The 15,463-nt window shown below is 40.6% G+C and overlaps 1 protein-coding gene across 5 annotated transcripts in view; it reads right to left on the reverse strand.

The window, feature by feature from the left end:
• Positions 1-15,463, reverse strand: part of LOC147730802 (4-galactosyl-N-acetylglucosaminide 3-alpha-L-fucosyltransferase FUT6-like) — a 256,677-nt gene that overhangs the window by 136,228 nt on the left and 104,986 nt on the right. Inside the window, exon 1 of one of the 5 annotated variants that reach the window (XM_086955629.1) lies at positions 11,425-11,489. The exons of 3 other annotated variants lie outside the window; for them this stretch is intronic. The gene's annotated coding sequence lies outside the window, so the exon portion shown is untranslated. Of the gene's footprint in view, positions 1-11,424; positions 11,490-15,463 lie in introns of those variants that run through there. One more of the 5 variants, XM_086955627.1, reaches the window with a different exon arrangement.

The raw sequence follows: 15,463 nt of genomic DNA on the forward strand, positions 1-15,463 counted from the left end.
TATATACAACCTTCTGCCTCTTCAGGTTGTTCATAAGTGAAGTAATGAACAAAGTGTGTTTTACATTTGTCTGAAAAATTGAGAAAGTGAATATTCAAGAAAGAAAATTAAGAGTACCTTGAAGGTAAAAAGTTAAAGGCTATGCTGTGAAGATCAAATATCCGTGCGTTGTCGCTATGTGGAATAGGTTTGCGGGGACAATGGGGGCGATTCGCATATTGTATGCACACTAATGGAAAGTGAATCAACACACAGTGCATTAGCCCTCTAACTTAGATGTCAGTTGGTTAGTCACTGTTTATTTTTGAATCAGAGCATTATATTTTGAAATGTTGCTAATTCTGGATATGGATTTTCCCTAGATCATGGCGAACTTGTGTTAGGAGAATGCTGTGTTCCGGTGTATTTATGTTTCCTATTGCTCAAAAGTGTGTGTGCAAGCTTCCTTGTCCTCCACTTTTAGTGTGTTTTGTATCTGCAATTTTCGTAGGTATGCTGATACGTTTTGTGGTGTACTTTTCAACTCTTTCCCCAAGAAGGATTGTTAAACTGTCTCTAACTCACACTACCTCCTTGAAGGAGGTACATTACAAAAATGTAGATGAACTACATTCTGCCACCCCCTAATATAACGCACCACACTTTTTCTATACTATACTAGGACTGCCTCCCCAGAACAAAAGGCTGCCAGGTGAGAGCAAAATCTCTTTCAAAAGTCCAGGAAAAACAATTAGACACTAATCAACAGATGGACTATAGCGTCAGACAAAGACATCAAACTGGCTGGTCTCTCTAATCACAGAACGTATCTGATCTCAGTTCAGCTTCATTGCAACCAATTCTCCTTTGCCCTAGTCACCTGAACCACACAATCTTTCAAGCACCCTTAATCCTTTTAAGTTTTCCTGAAGCGGTCATATATACCTTGCATGAACACGGACTAACATGAAAGTCGTTTTATTTTCAATTGTATTTGTTTCACAGTTGTTTAAAAGATCACAAACTCAACGGATTTCAGAGTACAGTACACCATGGTATGCAGTCTGTGGAGCATGATCCACAGTTGAACCCAGTCGACTAAATAAAAGTGCTGTACTCTTGATACCCATTTAAGTTTTTAGGGCCCGAGTCACAGAACTAACTAAAGACAAAATCCTGAACTTACTACTTTTGGTATTCAGAGAAGTTAGGATTTTGTCTTAAGTTTGTCTTAAGACAGACTTAAGACATACTTAAGACAGACTTAAGTTAGGATTTTGTCTTAAGTCTGTCTTAAGTCTGTCTTAAGACAAACTTAAGCCAAAATCCTAACTTCTGTGAATGCCAAAAGTAGTAAGTTTAGGATTTTGTCTTAAGTTAGTTCTGTGAATCGGGCCCATAGTGTACGGTATGACTTATTATCAAAAACGGTTTGACTTAGAAGATTTGACCTGAAATCCTGCTTATCCATATATTTTTGATAGCTGTTTAGTTCTTTTCAGACTGTCTTTCTTATTTAAATGTTTATTTTCTATTAACTTCCTTTTCCTTTTATCCATTATGAACTATTATTAGTATTCATTCTTAGTTGCTTTTTTTTCCCCTATTTGTTTTTCTGTTCATTTTGTGCCCCTTTCTTGCCTAGTATTTTTTATTATTGTGTGTAAGCTATTTCTTATGTTTTTAATAATTAATTCTATAATCCCTTCTACTTTTGTATTCGGCCTTTCTTTTATAACAGAAACTATTTAGCTCTTTGCTTGTGAATATGCCAGCGGGATTGTTATATGAAAATGATTTGGTCGCTGAAAACATAATGAGCAAAGCTTTGCTTTACACATTGCAACAAGCCATATGTTAGGTCGAGTCCCAGTATGTACCATGTAAAAGCGCCTTACATCTTTTTTAATAAGAGACTTGTGATTTGTACAATATCACATTCATGTACGCCATGAAAAACTCATATCTGCCTAAGTGGTCAGAAGTTCACTCTACCACACCTGGCAGCTTACATGTATAACCAGTTTTAGCTGTCTAAAAGTATACAACGAAACTGGTTACACTCTTTTAACTCCATCTGGTCAGTTTCAGATTTTTTTTAATGCATCTTCCCTTCCGAATTTCTTTTTTGGATAGTAAAAAAACATGCCCCTCCTTGAAAGTTAGCAAACCCTTCTTCTACACTCAAAGGTATTTCCTCTAATTTTATCCTAAGTATGAATCAAGGACTCGCGAGACTAGCCTACTCCATTATTTACAGATTTCCTTTGAGGGAAGCATTTATTTTGTGTTGTGTTTGCCTGCTCTGTGACAGGCTCTGCTCCGTGCCTCCTGTCCTGCCTTGTGACAACTTGTATGATGTGGAATAGCGTTAAGCTCTTAAAACTCTATACTCAGACTGCAACAGAATTATATTGATCAACTTAGATATCACAGAATATAATAGATACAATTTGTTTTTAACCAGCACATAGTCACCAATTAATGTCGTTTCTTAACACTGAAAATGCAGATCATTTACTGAGCGGCTGAACCAATGTATGAAACACATCCTGACTACATTAATTTGCCAGGGTACTGCTGTCACTGTGCACAGATGTAAAATGCTCGCCCTTTTGAGAATGCAGTGGTTATTTCCTTCTAATGTGAAACCGAAACAATCATGAAATTGTGCTTTATGTTTCCACTATAAAGGGCTCAATCAGTTCACATTCCTGGTTCATTTGTGAGGGACACTGGTCCACAGCCCAGCAACGGAAATGTTTAGTTTCAGTGGTATATTCAGGTACTTTTTCATTTATTTTTGTTCTATGCATTCAAACTTCTTTTACTGAGTTACAAATGAATAAGTCATCGAGAATGGACAGCCTATGCTTAGAGGGGGTCAATGGAAAAGTGTAAGAAACTGGAAGAAGAGTCATAGAACTTTTTTACCTGACTTTCAGACATGGTGAACAGCAGCCATGTTGCTACACACCACATCTAAAAGACATTTGGCCTTATTATGACTTTGGTGGTGTAGCAGCGGGTTGGCACTCCAGCCTCCCCCGCTGCCACACCACCAAAGCCAAAATGAGACTACCCGCTGGATTCCAAATGAAATCCAGGTCGGGCAGTCCTGCGGATGCTGGCCCACAGCGGTGCAGTGCTTAGGCTCATATGTGAGCCTTAGAAAGGCTCTGACATGCGTTTCCTGTGTTCCAGGACCCACTCCTATCTTGCACTCTTTTTTATTTTCATTCAATTATCACTCCACTCTTTCAATTGTTGTTTGCAAATTATATTTTCATTTCCAAACGTTGCTTGTTAGCGAGTTTTTTCGTTCTTCATTTGTCATTTTTTATGCATTTCTTTTCAAATGATTGTTTAGACCCAATGCATTTCAAGCATAAAGCCCTTCCTCACCGAAAAATGTCAAATATGCATGGACATTACATGAGTAGAAATGTTTTGTTAAGTATTTTTTGTGAAGTAATATTATATATGAATATGGTTTACCGTGTACTCATCAGGATGTATAATGTTTTCAGATAAAAGAAATCCCCTGAGGAAGGGCTTTACGCTTGAAATGCATTGAGTCTAAACAATCATTTGAAAAGAAATGCATAAAAAATGACAAATGAAGAACGAAAAAACTCACTAGCAAGCAACGTTTGGAAATGAAAATAAAATTTGCAAACAACAATTGAAAGAGTGGAGTAATAATTGAATGAAAATAAAAAAGGAGTGCAAGATAGGAGTGGGTCCTGTGACACAGGAAACGCATGTCAGAGCATTGCTACAACTAACCCTGATAGCTCAGCAGGGTAGCCTACCTATGCACCACCGACAAATGTGAAAGTTGATTACTAATCAGAAAATTACATCAAACAAAGAGTGCGTTACCACACCCTAAACATTTGAGCCTTAGAAAGGCACCACAATGGGAACGCCATTGCAGGTTCCTGAGAGCATGGACTTTCAAGTCCCATGCCCTGCAGTAACTGGGGGTGCATGCATGCAGGGGGGCACACCATGTGCCCTCCTGCATGTATCCCTTGGCACAGAGAACAGGGGGCCTTTTAGGGCCCCCGTTGTTTCCTTAGCACCACACTTTTCAAGGCAGGCTTGAGGAAACTCCTAAATGTTTGGCTGTGCGGCAGCAGCACCACCAGCATATTTGGGGCCTCAGACTGCTGTAAGACCGCCAGGGAATGCTGAATTTGTAAAATATGAAGTGCAGGTGCTCACAGTCTTTAACAAGGCCACACCCACTTCCTGAGCTCCACCCAATCCCTCCAGTGGCCCCACCCACTTCCCTTTATTGGTACCACAAGCCTCAACACATCAGAGTCACCTCTTCCCGTACTGAGTTCCCCAAGAAGATATAGGGCTGGCTCTTCACAAAGGCAACTCAGGCACCTCACACCTACACACCTGCCCAAATACCTGGATACCCTCCTGGGTGATTAGTGCACTATACAAATCAATATAACATAATATCACATATTGGAAGCCTAGGACAAAAACTTAAAAGTGTACTCAAATTAGAGAAAGGTCATTTGAGGACTTGAGGCAACTTTGCAAACAAAAGATAATGTGCTTGCACTGGGCTGTTTAAAAGAAAGAAACGAAGGAAGGAAGGAATACATTATAGAAGGCAGTAACAAATGCAGGCAGGAAGAGGAGCACTGGAGTAAGGAAATAAATAAGTAATAGATGAAAGAAGGAGGAAAAAAGAAAAGAATGTAAAAGGAAGAAAGAAGGAATGGAGGGAGAAACACACCATGTATGTTTGTAAAGTACATATTTACTAGAGGGGGCCTTGACACCAAATTAAAAATGTTGTTATCCAGCTCAATTGCACTGATTTTATCTAAAGATAAAAGACTGAGTGGCCACACCCAAGATTTCAATTTATGACTCTGAGATAGAACACAGATTCCTGGAGTAAATATAAATATATGTGCAAGAAGGACAAAATTAAAAGGGAGAGTGAGGGAGGAGGAGAGGTCTAAAGACAAAGATAGATGCAGTAGACAATGTGAAGAGAAATGTGGAAAGCAGAGTTTGGGACTACAAGATTGGAGTGGAACGTGATGAGAAGGAAAAGTGAAAAGAGGAGACAGGCAAGGGAAGAAAAGCAAACAGTGGGGAGCATGTGAGAGTAGAGTGGAGGGGAAAGATGGAAAGGTGAACAATGAAAAGCTTTTAATGAGGGGAGGTGGCGATTACAGAAAACGCAGATGTAGGGCAGAAAGTGAAGTAAGATTGGAGAGAAGTGAAGGTATGAGATATGAAGGGGAGGAAGAAAAGCAGATACTGAGATAGAGCAAGCAAAGAGTACGCCTCTGCTTTATTAAATATACAGTCATTAATTATGTAAAGTAGAGAGGTGACAGGTGTGTATCATTCTTGGCCTGTCTCATCAATGCACAGCAGTGTTGTCCAAGACACACAATAGCGATTCTTTAACTGTGTTAAGTTTTATGCCATAAAAAAATGTTTTGTTATGTCACAATAGACATTCCTGATAAAACGTAATAAAGTGTCAATTATACCATTGGGATTATGCCTTGATGGAGAACCACACTTTCATGCTACAAATAAATAGTTCTATTACATGATCAGACTATAAGTCGCAAAATCCCACCGTCACCTATTTTCAAATGAAGTCAGACATTCAACTCCATTCAGACAAGCTTCCACACATACTTTTTAACTAATAAAGCACTAAATTAAACTGAGTCTTCTGCCTCTGCTATATTAGGATTGTAATTTATGATCAGCGTGTAACAAAAGGACATCTGTGAAGAAAAACAGAAACCCACTGAGCTATCCACATAATATAGTTCTGCCATCTTCATGGTACATGTTCTACATTACCCCTCTGTGCTACAGTCAAAACTTCAAATACACAAAACTCTGATCTCTCTCCAACAGGGACATAAGGCTGTAAATATGCAGCAGGGGTTTACGGGACATGAGTCTTTGGAGGTAAAGAGAAGTTGTGAGGCGATACTTCTCAGCAGGCTTGTGGGGGTGGGGTGAGGTACAGAGCGCCCAACACAGCCTAGCCCCTCTGATAGCACGTTTGGAATCAATGCTATTTTTCTACAGGTCAAAGGTGAGAAATTCCCTGTGTATCCTCTCTCTGGTTAGGGGGTAATTGGGAAAGCCTACTGGTTCGTGTGGTCAAGACTGAGAGGGGCTTTGCGGTCTCACGTGCGAACTCAAAGGATGGATACTCAGGGCCCAGTGCATGCTTTAATACAAAGCAATGGTGGGGAGGGGAGCTCTGAGAGCTAAGGGGTACTGTAACAGGAGTACGCGAGTGTTGTTGCAGCGAGGGGCAATGTGAAACAGAGGGGAGGCGGACTGTATGCATAGGGGCACTTAGATATAGGTGAGACAGGCACTGTGGAGATAGAGGCACTGGGATAGTGGAAGAAGGCCATTGTGGAGAGAGGGACACTGTCAGAGGGAGCGGTGGGGCACTTTCACAGTGGCAAGGATGGGAGGTGTTCTTCAAGGTGCTTGTGGCTGCAATGGTGCCCATTGCAGAAGGGAGAGGACGGGTCTGATAGAGACGAGATGGTACTGGGACAGGTAGGAGCATGGGACTAATACACTGATTGACAGGAAGACGTGTTTTTACTTTTGGACCACCCTCAGCTGCTTCCCATATATTGTTTTTACGCTGCAAGGCCTTGTCTGGGCTCCTGAGGGAGGCAGCTACTGAACAGTCTCCTGCGGGTGCCACTGTGCAGGAATTTATCGATGGTGCCCCACGGCCAAGCATTATTCTGTCACCTGTAGGATAACAGTTGTGTGTAAAATAACGCACACACAACTCACCTAACCTTGCAGCTTTGGCTACACTGGAAAGCGCAGACTGCTGGGTAGCGCAGCTGAAATTATGCTCCCAGTTAATCGTTTGTTCAGTTTATACTGCGCATGACACAACACACCTGCCCTTCCCCCACCCTGAGGACCAGGCACTGGTGTGCGCCAAAGCAAGCACACTAGTAGCATGCACCAAATCTGAACGTACAGCTGCACAGGCCTCGCTTGAGGCTGGGGCTTTTTAATGGCCTGTGCACAGTGCTGGCTGTGCATGGGAGAGAAATTTCATAGACCCGGCCCTGAGAAAAAGGTGCCGGTGCTCAGCACCTGAAAGCACCTGCACAAATTAAGCACTGCCGCTAGGGATCACGGATGCCTGGCTGCAGCAGCAGACCCATGGTAGTCTGGCTGACCAACTTGTAATAGGGTAGCCTGACCACCTTTACAGTGAGAACCGCAATGCCACCATCGGTTTGGTGGTCCATTGGATTACCAAACTCAAAATGGGGCCCATTCTCATTGATAAAGCCAATAGCGCTTGCATTGCCGAGACCTATTGGCTTTGCCAAAGCTTATTTCTCCAGTCACTGATTTCAACATTTGAGCCATTCTGCCCTACATTAGTTAAGAAGTAGATATTATCCATGGTTGTGACAACTTAATGCCAGTCTTTCAGGGCTTGGTTTTGAAATCTTGTGCGAGTCAGTCATGCTTTGTGTCACGATCAGCGTACAGTTGCACAACAGTGGGTGGTTCATTCTAATGTTCTAGTAATTGTATGGTTTGTAATGACGCTATAAGTCATAATTACTTCAAAGTGCAGCCCCAAATTCAGGGCAAGCTCCCTTTGGGCTAACCTCACATTTCTGAACCAGTAATGCTAGAACAATTTTCAGAGTAGGTGTTCTGGCATCAATGTTACATCACAGAAATCGCAAGGACTATGTGAAAACTAAGGCCACACAAGGAAGTGTAGCAAATGAACCACACCACTGTTGCAGGAGAGCGGTATGGTGTAGTATGTGTAGAGTAGTGCATTTTGGAACACACTGTCGCAAATATATTACTAATGCATGGTGTGGTAGCACACTGTCATTTACAAATAGCATATTGTTAATTGAAATAGGCACTAAATTTGCGCAGACATACCGTGTTACTGATAAAACAATTAGCGAACAAATGATACTGTATAAAAAACAGGTTTCAGCAAAAATTTATAATTTGCGCATCACCAAATAAAGTGTATTGATTAGCTTTAATCCTATCAAAAATATCAGTTTCCGTTATTCTTCAAAATTAAAAATGTGGCTCATTTGTGCTTTAATTGCTGGTGATAGTTTTGTAACATTGGTCAGTTGCGGTCCGTGCAGATAACATCGGTGGGACCTGGTTGGGGGTGGGGGAGGATTTTGGAGGACAATGCAGAGGGAAAATTAATTATTTGTTTAATTTTCCCTCTGCATCGTCCTTCGAAATCCCCTATCCACCCGGCCCCACTGCTCCACTGCTGTTACCTGCTTGGACCATGGCTGATATTGTTACACTTCATTTACAGGCATTTAACTTTTGATTTGTGCTAGGAAAAAGTACAATCCTGCAGCTTCTCTTTTCAATCTTTGTGTACCCTAGCAAGATTTCACATTTTCACTTTACAAAATCCTCCAACTTTGCTGTGAGGAAAAGAAATGTAAACAACCATACATAGTCTGACATTTGACCCTTGCCTTTGAAGGCACTGCAAATGAAGACAAGATATAAACAAATTGTAAAGGCATCTTTTTTGCTTATCCACTTTCTAACTACAGCATGGCTATTTGGGGGGTGCTACTGCATCCCTCTGCCCCCAATCAAGCTTCCAGTGCCTCTGTCTGAACGCTTGGTGGAGTGAGGTGCACCCATGTGACATATGCATGGATTATTGTACCTGTTTTACTAATTTGAAAAAACTGGAAGGTGGAGCACCAAACATCTAGATCCTGGGCCTACTCTTTGTATACAGCCACTAATCAAGGACACACTCTTTTGAAGACAAGAGGACATCATCATCACAATAATTGTTTATTTCAGACTTCATTCTATTGTATTCTACCAACCTGCCACCAAAATCGTCTTTGAAGTCCTTGACTCATTCCTTGTTTGCATTGTTTCCTCGACCCCTCATGATCTTCTGTGGTTTTAACTCTGACATGAAGAAATGTCTATAGGCCACTCAGTTCAACCAGCATCCACCTGGCAGCTCCGCTAATGATAACGCGCGCATTCTAGCACCTTTTTGAACTCTGGCACCCTGAAACATGAGATCGCAGCCCTGCAATTTCTGCTACCCTCTGCCTAGGTCAAACAAGACCCTGACCAGATTGTACATAATATACATTTTGGTAAAAGCATTGAATTTTGGGATGTAACATGCTGTATGGATATATGCCTTGTTTTCCAACCATCAGTTCTTTACATTACCGACCACCTTACCTCTAATACTGTTATTATTATTAGCTCTGCTCAGCACTTCTGTTGGCAGGGCTACCTTACCTCAACAAACACATTTCACTTTGATGTTGACAAGCTTTTCTAGAGTTTGTAACCTAAATGTACTCAAACCATCCATGCACAATTGTGGGCTCAAAACAGAGGATTATCAACAAAAACCTTTTTGCCCAGCAGTGCATGTGTGCTGCTCCTGAAAACCCAGCAGTTAGTCGTAAGTGAGGAGTAAAATGCACCAAAGTGAGGAACTACTCAGAAAAAAGATATGCGTAACAGAAGATCCATCAACCCAAGAGGATTTAGGCAAATATAAGTATTAGGTGGGCACCAGATCCAGAGTGAAAAAATTCTTAGCATTTTTTATGAGGAGTGGAGACCAGGGTGATGCAATAAAGCTGTACGTCATTTCTGTGGGGTAGCTCCTGAGAGAGATTGCATCTCCTGCTTGTGATTTCTCGATTGAAGGGAATGGAGAGTCTCCAATTAACATGCAGTGAGAATCTTGATTTCATTAAAGACAAAGGAGGCTATCATTATTCAATACTCTTTATTAGCTCCCTCAACTGCAGCCCCTTAAATAACTTAAAACATCACAAAACAACAAGTTCCATTCTGGAATGATTAACAGGGTATATACGCCCATGTCACACAGCTACATTCGCCTACAGGCTCAGATACAAAAACTTGGAACATCTTAAAATGTCTCAGTCATTCTCCCAACAACAGACTCCTATTATGGGCTGATTCTTGCAGAGAAAGAAAACAATTAGGAACTTCTTTCACAAATAACTCCGAAAGTGCAGAATTGAGGACAAAATATATAATTGATTTGAAACAAATTGAATTATTTCATATAACGAATTTAGTAGTCTCACTCCTATTCACAATACTTAAAAAATGCTATTCATTTAAAATACTTCTCCCCCTTTTTTAAAAACAGAACCTTACTAATTTACAATACTTAAAAAACGCTATTCATTTCAAATACTTCTCCTTTTTTAAAAACAGAACCTTACTAATTTACATTTTAGGGCGAGGTTGATGGGATAATGATAGCCTCCGTTGTGTTTAATTAAATCAAGATAATCTCTGCATGTTAATTGGAGAATTACCATTTCATTAGTAAACTGGTGGCTATCATTATGCAATTTTAAAGCTTTCCACAGCTAAACTGCTCACAAGCTTCACCAGTCTCAGATAAAAGTTTGCAAACGTAATAGCATTTGACCAATCAGCTGCCTTCCAAATCGCTGTAAAATATGTAAGTCCAAAAAACCTTGCTGACCATGACTTCCTTAGCTGAATGCACACCAAAAGTTGATAAGTCTAAACCTGCTTCACTCATAACTGATCTCAGCCATCTCAATATTGCAGCAGTTGATACAGCTTTATAAGGTCTGACATTAGAGATCAACAATTTTACTTCACCCTCAGGTCTGAAATCCAACATTCATTATTCATACACTTTCATACAACTAACCATCACAACTTCATGCAGTCATGAAATGATGGATACAAATATTCTCAGTTAAATCAACAAAATGTAGCAGTGGGTCACACAAGCAAATTGGCTGACTAAGTATCTGAAAAAGTAGGATAGACAACAAACATGAGTGATAAACCTATTGTGTGACTAAGTGATATGTACACTAATCAAATGGGTACTACTTCTATATGAAAAAAATACCCGTCAGTTGTCGATCGATACCGCCCTGTTCTTCATCTGGGATCCTTCACACCAGGAAGGTAAGGTTTTTTGTACTCACTGGGGATAAGAAAGATGTATACAACCTATCTGACCAGCGAGGCCCAGTGAAAACTATGGTGTACCTGGGTGTAAAGTGACAACTGTAGAGCAGTGCACAAGAAACGTGAAATAAGTGAAAGAAAACGTGCTGGAATAACTAAAATTGGATAGTGAAGAGGGTAAAACCGTTTCATAAAACACCTTTTCACTCCCAAATCAATAAAAGAGTGCGACAAAAGTAGACTCAACAAATAACTACTACTTAATGTGTGCGGTCAACATGTTTCTGCAGACTACGTGGACCCGAAAAAGGAATCCTGCTGTTTTCATCAGGACCATTATCGCTACTGCTCAATGTTCTGGTGAGAAATAAAAAAGATTTTTATCACCTGGGTATTATGTAGGTCATCATTCTCCTGGCTAGATGGCAGGAGAGAAAAACTCCACCTCACCTGGCCACAGCGCAGGCAATTGGAGCACCGCTCTTCCGGTCGGTACTCCTGACGTCCTTTTGGGCTGTCTCCCTGAGACAGCCCAGGTGTGGCCAGGTGAGGTGGAGTTTTTCTCTCCTGCCATCTAGCCAGGAGAATGATGACCTACATAATACCCAGGTGATAAAAATATTTTTTATTTCTCACCAGAACATTGAGCAGTAGCGATAATGGTCCTGATGAAAGCAGCAGGATACCTTTTGGGGTCCACGTAGTCTGTAGAAACATGTTGACCGCACACAATAAGTAGTAGTTATTTCTTGAGACTACTTTTGTCGCACTCTTTTATTGATTTGGGAGTGAAGAGGTGTTTTATTAAAGGGTTTTACCCTCTTCACTATCCAATTTTAGTTATTCCAGCACATTTTCTTTCACTTATTTCACGTTTCTTGTGCACTGCTCTACAGTTGTCACTTTACACCCAGGTACACCATAGTTTTCACAGGGCCTCGCTGGTCATATAGGTTGTATACATCTTTCTTATCCCCAGTGAGTACAAAAAACCTTACCTTCCTGGTGTGACGGATCCCAGATGATGAACAGAGCGGTATCGATCGACAACTGATGGGTATTTTTTTCACATAGGAGTACCCATTTGATTAGTGTATATATCGCTTAGTCACACAATAGCTTTATCACTCATGTTTGTTGTCTAACCTACCTTTTCAGATACTTAGCCAGCCAATTTGCTTGTGTGACCCACTGCTACATTTTGTTGATTTAACTGTGTATGTTGGGGATTGTAGCAGTGCTACGTCCTAAAATATCTCCTCGGGCCCTTCCCTCTCTCTTTGTGATCATAAAAGTATTCTCAGACATAGTCTTAGTTCTCTTTCAAATATCAAAGTGTACACCGTCTGTGGAATAAAACTTGTTGACCCTTCCAAAGGATATTAAACATAGAAAAGTTGCTAGCTTTTGAGATATCTGTTTTAATAAAAGACGAGTTTGCCGGCCAAGATAAAAATAGGTTGAAAACCAAGTTTACATCCAAAAAAGAAAGATAAAGGGCCCTAGGTGGCCTCTAAAGCCTCCTTTCTTTTATCACCCTATGGCTTAAAGTATCACTTCCAACAGCAGTATTGGCCTTCAAAGCATGATCAGCTGACACACCTGACCTGTAGCAATTATTGGTCCTGTAAGAAAAACGTGACTGAAATAATTTGGCTGATTTGTTTGCCATCTCTGACACTAGATCCTCCACAGGATCCAGATTCCTTTCCATGAACCAACAACACCATTTGTTCCAAACTCCCTTATTCCTCTTTCTAGTACCTGGTGTCCATGATTCATCCAATAAATCTTTAGCTTTTCCTGAAAAACCAGTGTATCTGGTCTTTCAGGAAAAGAAACAGTGAGATCTTCCGAACAAGAAGGTTCCATTTTTCTTTTAACACCAAAGAGTGTTCTTCCCCATTTGGATTTACCAGTAAATCCTAGTGAACTGGCATCATACAAGGATCTTCTACAGCAAGTTCAACTCCTAAAGGAAACCAAACTTGTGAAACCCAAATCGGAGACAGAAGAATAAACCTGCACTTCTCTTTCCGAAATTTCTACAGTCTCTCTGAAACTGATTCTTGGTTTGCAAATTCCCAAAGTTACTAAATAGGCACATTAAGCATGAAACAAGTGTACAGTAATCTCACACTTATCTATGTTCATCACTTCGGCCATTTAAGTCGTCTCGACTATTTAGTAACTTTGGGAATTTGCAAATCAAGAGTCTTTCCCTGTGTCTTTAGTATAGGAGGGTCCATTATAGTCAGTTGTTGTGTGTATATTTAGACCAATGGATGCTAGGTACGTCGGGAGATTAGTGTACAGGATCGGACCAGGTGTGTATTTCTGTAATATTGGGCCAATCCGAAAGATTTATTGACATACATTTGGTTTGTTTAATTGTAGAACTCAATTCAATTCAAAATTCCTTTATTCGACTGTATACAATGCAGTCATAAAAGTACAATAAAAAACATATATATACATAATAATGTTAAAAAGACATTTCATCAAGAGCAAGAAATCGCAAGAGAGCATATAATTTCTAAAGCAAATATAAATATACTGTTTATCTAAAACATATTTCCAGGGGAGGGATGATACAAATAGAGGTTAACCTTCCATACTTTTTCTAAATTTCAGGGCTGTTTTTAGGAAGTTACATAGAAACAAGGTCCTTTCACAGTGTAGCATTTGAAGATAAAGTAATGCAGCCCTTATTTGAACAAAGTTCAATTGTTTAAAAAGGGGTTTTAAAAACTGTTTTCGTGGTATCATGTAGTAGGAGCATATAAATAAAAAGTGAGCCAGATCTTGCGGAGACTTACTGTCGCAGCCGAAAGCTGGCAACACTTGTCCCCGGTGGGCCCCACTAGGCACAGCTAGCAACAAGTGAAATAAGTCAAAGCGAAATCTGGACAACAGGAAACGCTCATATCTAGAGATGGGCCAGGATAGGTAGGGTTCAATTTGCATACACGATTTTGTTAAGACATGCCTCCTCACGCTACCTTTTTTGAGCTCTAACTCTTCCCTAGCAAGCTGTCGATTCAACAGGAAAGTGTCCTTCACATAAGTTACGTCATGTTTGGATACTTGCTGTGGTGCTAGGAAAAGTTCCAACCGACCCAGATCATGAAGACAGTTTCTGATATATTTTAACCAGGGTATCTTGAATTTCCCTTCCCAGTTGAGTTCTTCGAGAAGGATATTTTGGGTAAATGGTATATCATCATTCACCCAGCAGTTTAACCAACACAACAAGGAGTTTACAGCAATCTTGTCCCCTAGGTAAGGCATACCTAGTTCTTCGTGAATAGAAAAATTGGCTGTGCCTTTAGGTAGACATAATACTTGTTTTAGGAAATTGTTTTCAGTTGTTATAAGGTCGCCCACAGGGACAAAGCCCCAAATTTCACTCCCGTAACAGGCCACAGCGGTGCTTTTAGCTTGCTACAGTTTCATCAGAGCAACCACTGGTGTATTTCCCATTTTACGCGCAAAATCAGTTATTGCAGCATTAGTCCTTGCTGTTTCTCCCTTCTTCTTCCTTACTGCAACACCCCATGTGAGTTTGTGGTCAAACAATACACCGAGGTATGAGAAAGTCTTTGTTATTGGTATTTTTTCCCCATTGACAGAAAAGGGATAAGACTTTTTTGAACCAGATCCTAACTTCATAACAAATGATTTAGTATTGTTGATGCTCAGGCCCCGTGATTTCATAAATAGGAAGAAAGATTCAAGTAATATTTGAAGGCCTAGTGCAGTTCTGGAGATAAGGACAGCGTCCTCTGCATAGAGCAGAACAGGTACGCCCTTTCTCCCTATGTGTGGATAGTCAGTTTTTGTTTTTAAAAGGTGCTCCTCAAGACCATTAATATATAAATTAAAAAGAAATGGCGCTAAAATACAGCCCTGCCTAACCCCCCGATTTATCTTGATGTCTCTAGTAACTTTCAGGTCTTTGGTATAGCGAACATTTGCTCGCGTGTCACTATGGAGGTCGGCTAAAAAGTTAATCAGATTCTTCTCAACCCCCATTTTGAATAGGATGTCCCAGAGTCTATTTCTATCAACACAATCAAAGGCCGATGAAAGGTCCATAAAAGCCATATATAAAGTTCCATATCTGGCCAAAGTATACTTGCCACTGATTAAGTATAGATTCAGGCATTGAGTAATTGTTGAGTGCCCTGGTCTGAACCCGTATTGAACGTTTGACATTACGTTGTTATTTTTAGCCCACGTGGTCAGCCACTACTTTGGCAACTGAGTTTATCAGGGAGATGGGCCTATAACATTTTCCCTTGCTTCTGTCACCCTTCTTATAAACGGGTACTATGGTTGAGGCCCCCCAGGACTTTGGGCTCCCGATTGCGACACCAGCATTGACAACCGCGGTGAGGATTGGGGCCCAAAGTGAGATGTTTGA

This window comes from Lissotriton vulgaris, chromosome 2_1 (assembly GCF_964263255.1).
Source record: "Lissotriton vulgaris chromosome 2_1, aLisVul1.2, whole genome shotgun sequence".
Lineage (NCBI taxonomy): Eukaryota > Metazoa > Chordata > Amphibia > Caudata > Salamandridae > Lissotriton > Lissotriton vulgaris.